Raw genomic sequence first — 6,000 nt, forward strand, 5'->3', positions numbered from 1 at the left:
TGAAAAGTATTCTTTAAAATATTGATTAAAATTTTCATATGCTTTTTTACTATTGAGTCTGATTCCCCCTGGCTCCCGGCCGGGTCAAGCTTATGAAAAATAAGACAATATTAAGGCTTCACATTTTCTTGCTTGAGAAAGGTTGAATATTCCTCTCTAGTCCCTTTGGGAATTTTAACCTCAATGGTAAAACAGGGCTCACGCAATGAAATTGAAAGTGGGGAGGGGCAATAAATATAGAGTCTAAGGAGGCGCAACAAAAATTTTTACATTGCAAAAAAGGTGGCGTGGACCCTGTAAAAACAATTTTAGGATATAAAAACATGAAAGAAAAACACTATTGAGACGACATAGTAGCTAATGTTACATAATGTTTTGATGATGTGGATGCTTTTAAGGTTCAATGATACTTTTCCTGCTGGAGAATTACCTCTCGTTTGAGAGACACGGCTAGTCAGGAGATAAGAATTGATTTGGCACATTTCCTTTCGGCCATTCAAAAACCATTTCTCCAAATTAGCACTAAATTGCTGGCATTGTTTTAGACCCTATTAAAATTCAATCAAGTTCTCTGGCACTAAAATACCAAATACCTACCTCTAAAGTTAAGGAGTAGGCCGGAGGCTGAGAAGAGCACTTAAAATCGTAGTGGAGTGAATATATCAAGAGCTATAATGATTTTTTCTATCATTGAAACATTCATTGTACATCATAAGTATTGTACATTATTATTTGGAATAAATTCCATACAAAATTTATCAGGTATTGGACTTGAGCCAAAAACAATTCATCCTCTTTGAAGTGAAATCTCTTAATTCCTTTTCATTGCAAAGCGAAAAGCTATATTCTAATTGGTCCATTAGATAAGTGAAATAACCCAAAAAATTTTGAAGCCTACGGATATTCTTAACTTTTTTTAGTTTTTAGCCTAAAAATGTTTTTAAGATGTTCTTATTTTCACAGTTTTCGGATTATTATTGCCGTTTCCTAGGAAATTGGGTGTTTTAAGAGTACGCAAAGCTTTAAAATGTTCTTAAATCGTTCTTAATGTTTTTGCCATCAAAGCATTTTACTTATATAGTTTGTTCTCATAAAAACATACGTGACTTATTTCAGACACACATTTTCTCAACTTTAACTTTTAAGAAAAATACCAGGCTAATTCTACCTGACTACATACGTAGAATGATACCTATTGTTGTCAAATCGATGAATTACAAAAATTACAGTATAATTAAATACAAGTCTCAATTCCGGCATTATATTTACATAAAATTTGAAATAATTATCGAAAATTAAATGGATCGAGGCGCCCCAATCTCAAAACACGATTTTTTGGTAGAATTATCTTAAGAATACTGAATGTGACTCAATTTTTGTCAAAACTTTTAAGAATAATAAGGGAAAAATTCAAGGCTGCAATATTTTTCAAAACAAGTCGCCGTAGGCCGCAAAGGTCAGTATCCAGCTTGTCTATACACAGACCTAGTAACTAGGGCTAATTTCAAAATTCATTGCCGTAGAGGAATTGAATGTACTACGAAGCGATAAACGTGACATACACTGGTACAGAGTAGTATCCTCCAGGTTATTTTTCTTACATGCCCCAATTTCCATTTTAAGTTCATCCGCTCTTTAAATGTGGACTATTTTGGCTTTACACGTCATGTTTTGATTTATTCGCCTTATAAAATTATTCAAAGCACTGTAATTTTGAAGAAAAATTATTGTAGACATTTTTTGAAATAAGGTGGAAAAGTGAACTTTTATTCTTTGATGCTAAAAAGTAAGACTTTGAAGCCTCGAAATTTTTCGTCATTAATTCTCAGTACCTTTAGACTTTGGAACAAGTTCGTTATGACACTGTTTGTAGTAAAAGTAATTATCTTAAAAATCAGATATGGATATAGAGGGGCGCTTTTCAAAATTTTTTTTTTGCAAGATGGCCCCCCCCCCCCCCCCCCCCCCCCCCCCCCCCCCCCCTGGCGTCAGCACTTTTTGGCTTTTGCGGTAATTCGTGAAAATGAGGGGGTGAACAATTAGGTAACACCCATACAGGGAAACTTCATCATGGTACCCTTCGTATTAAACCATTGGTTTGCTCATTTTCCACAGGTCAAAGCTTTCCAAAAATTTTGGTAATTTTTATGTTTTTGAGACATGCCACGAGAACTGACCTGAGCGGATTTTGGGCTCTCTTAACCACCAAAATTAGTTTGATATTGTATAATTCACTTTTTTACAACCTCTTATAAATGTACTTTCATAAAAAACTAATCTCGAGAATTTCAATTATCGCAAAGTGTCGTAAAATTCAAAATTATTCAGAATTTTATAAAAATTCCCTTCAAAAAATGAAGTTTTTGGGACCTAGAGATTACACAATTGAATTTAAACCTGTACCTTTCTTCTTCATGGTTAGACCCCAAAGAGATCGCAAGGTCCTCAAAGTTCTATTTTAAAGCTCATCTATGGCAGTGGTCAGTAAAATCTGAAAATCGACTTTCTCATTGCATACCAAAATGTCACAAATTAGAAAAATTAGAAAAACATTAATACCAAGCGTCAAAAATGAAGTCAATAAAAGTTCTGACCCTTCAAAGCCGTTTTTTGACAAAAAACAGGATTGCATTGTGGGCATGAAATCCTGAAAAATACAAATATCGTTTTTGGAATGGATTTCTAGCAAGTATTTTTTGATCAATTGAATCACGGTTCAGCACCTGAATTGCAATTGCACAGTTTCAGCAATTTGTGAGCAAGGGGTCAATGTTTGCAGGTTTTAAGGTGTAATAGTGTAGGTTTTAAGGTGTATTTTGATTTTAACGTACATTTTTGAAAATATCTAGGTACCAGTCATCTTATTGTAATCTATGTAACTTTGCAGTGAATCACTGCTCAAAATTTGACACCAAAAGGACTATTTTATAAAAAGTTATTTAAGAAAAAACATTTTGTAGGTTTTAGGGGGAAAATGGCTAAAAAGGCATTTTCCTCATGAAAAAATGAAAATTGGTTTCTACAAAACATCACTGCTAGGGAAGAAAACATAGACAGCGTACTTTCAACAAAAACAGTTTCAGCATCAAATTCCACCTAAATTTTCAGATAGAGGGTACCCCTAATTTTTGTAGGTTTTTTAAGGAGTATCCATTGGGAAATCGAATTGCATCTTCCATAATGTTGGGTATAAAAATAAAATAAAAAATCTCTGTTCTAAAGTCTGCCCCAAAAAATTGGCATTCCGCACATTTTGATACATTGCTCTTGAAGGAGAAAAGATATTTAGGAAAAACCATATCTCGTTAGAAAGATAATTTTGAGCAGATTATTTTAAAGCTTTACAATATTTTAAAGATTTCGTAAATAAATGAAGATTTTATCTATATCTATATTATCTATATCAAAAATTTTCATTTTACATTTTTCTGCAACTTTGAACTTGTATTCAGCCATTTTTAGCCTACTTTAAAGGGCTGTTTTTTTTCATTTTTCATATTCATTCTCGAAAATTTTGATGCCTTTAAACAAACCTTCAAACGAACAAGGTATCCTCATACTGCCATTTTTTTGGAACAGACTATAATGCTTGTGCAGTTTCTAGTAATTTTTTCAAACACAAGTGATGCCTAAAAGTATACTGTTCACAAGTTACTTTAATGGGATAAATTTTCGCGGGAATTGAATTACGCGGTAGAGCTCATCCACAAAATTTTAAGATTTCGCGGGGACTTAATTTCACGGATGGCATTATCAGGAGACAATTATTTTCGTGATTTTGTGTTTTTGTATTGCCATACTGGTTGTTGAGATACGCATTATTAGCGCTTGTTTGATGTCAGTTTTCATTTTAAAAGTTATTATCTGACATTTGTTCAAAAACATTTCGTGGATAAGATATCTTCCCATATTGGGACTTGATTTTGCGAAATCTGCGAAATCCGCGAAATTAATCCCCGCGAAAATTTATCCCATTAAAGTATTAGAATTGCGTTTCAAACTTACCATTTTCTTTCAAAAATGATTTTTCAAAGAGCGAACCACAAACATTGAAACATTTCAAAAACAAAAATTTCTTTTTGATAATGATGATATAAGGCTGTCTCAAGGAAGCGTTAAAATCGTGCAATGTTCTTGAGCACCATCATTAATTTATTACATTTCCCAGTAATTCAGGGAAAAAAAGAAAAAAAGAAGTGCATCTGTGAAAAGGATATTTATATCTCAGGAAATGGTGTTAAGTAAGCATTTTATTTTAGGAAAGCATAAAATCTTTCGAAAGTGTACAATTGGAAAATTGATATTGGACCCATATGCGTAGCGAGATACCCCGCAAAATTTATGGATTAGAGCGGTTTTTACGACACTGTAATTATTGTCTTTGTTTTATCAAAAGATAATGAATATGTCATAAACGTCTGCACTCCCTCATAAATTTTTCAAGGTATCTCACTACGCCTATGTCGGACCCCCCCTCCCATTTCATTTTATTTCATTTTTCTTCATCATCATTTTTATTTTCATTTTCTAAAATTTGAGGAATAATTTTTCTTAAAAACTACAGTACTCTGATAAACGGTAAATAATTTGTTAGAAATGAAGCATTGATTAAAGAATGACAAGCAAAACAAACTTAACCTTTTGTGCGCACTATTTTTTTTGAAAAAGTTGAAATTTTTCTAATTTTTTTTTGTAACTCAAAACTTTAAAGTATCATAAAATCTTGTAGCCTTTGATTTAGAAGATGATTTTGGTACTATTGGAAAGCTATTTTCATACTCTTTCTAAAAACATTCGGTTTATGCCCCTTTAAATCAAGTGGTCAGGAGCTATGGCCTCAAGTCTGAGACTCGGTATTTCAGCTTGTTTTGGATGCATATAGGGTTAAAGCGAATAAACTTTACTAACAAATTTTTTTATAAGAACCAGTAAAATTTTTTGATGAGGCTCGGCTGTTCTTTTTTTGGCACTTTGAGACCAAATCATTTTTATCCTTTTCTTATTCATAGGGTAGTATTTTAAGATTTTTACTACTTTGACCCCTAAAATTGCTTGAATTTGAGTAATCCCAGGCTCAGCATTGTTTCCGAACTTTGAGGGCCTTACGATTTCTTTGGGGTTTAAAAACCATTTCAAAAAATCATTTTTATATACCTACCATAAGTATAGGTACCTAAAAAGTATAGGTTTTATGACCTTAAATTCAATTGTGTAATCTTAGGGCCCGACAAAACTTAATTTTCTGAAGGAATTGAATAACTTTACGAATTTCACGACACTTTGCGATAGTTGAAATTCTCGAGATAAGGTATTTTATGAAAGTACATTTAAAAGAGGTTGTAAAAAAGTTAATTATACAATATTAAATTAGGTTTGGTGGCTAAGAGAGTCCAAAGTGAAACTTTGTAGGTTTTATAGGGTATGTGGTTTCACGGGGTATCCACTGGTACCGTATTGGTTCGTCTGCACAAAATATTCGGTTTGTTCAACGCTTTAAACTATAAAGAGCTAAAAGCTGAACACTTTTTCTTGATTATTGGCGCCATTCTTAATTCTTGGACAATGGGCCCCCGTATTACCATTTCTTTAGATGATTATGCACTTTAAACATAATTACATTTAAAATAGAAAACCAAAACAGAAGTGGAATGACGTAGATGGCGGCTTAAACCTATGGTTGGAAGACAATAAATGAAAAAAAGCTGACTTAGGATGAAAAAGCGTATCAGCGATGTTTACATTCGATTCAGCACTTATAATTATTAATTAACATAAATCTTGAAGCTTGACTACGAGACTATTGCAAAAAAATCTTAACTTGCGTAAGTTCCTAATGAGGCAGTTAAGGTTGGTTTCGCACCATAAGCCAAATTAAGTATGGATTAATTTAAGTGCGTTGAAAGAAAATTGGAGATTTGATTTAACTATCTTAGGAAAAGAAAATATTTAGCTGAACAATTGTTTATTGTTTTGAATTGAAATTTGAAAATGGAATCAAAT

The sequence above is a fragment of the Clytia hemisphaerica genome, unplaced genomic scaffold (genome assembly GCF_902728285.1).
Source record: "Clytia hemisphaerica strain Z4C2 unplaced genomic scaffold, Clytia hemisphaerica genome assembly, whole genome shotgun sequence".
Taxonomy (NCBI): Eukaryota; Metazoa; Cnidaria; class Hydrozoa; order Leptothecata; family Clytiidae; genus Clytia; species Clytia hemisphaerica.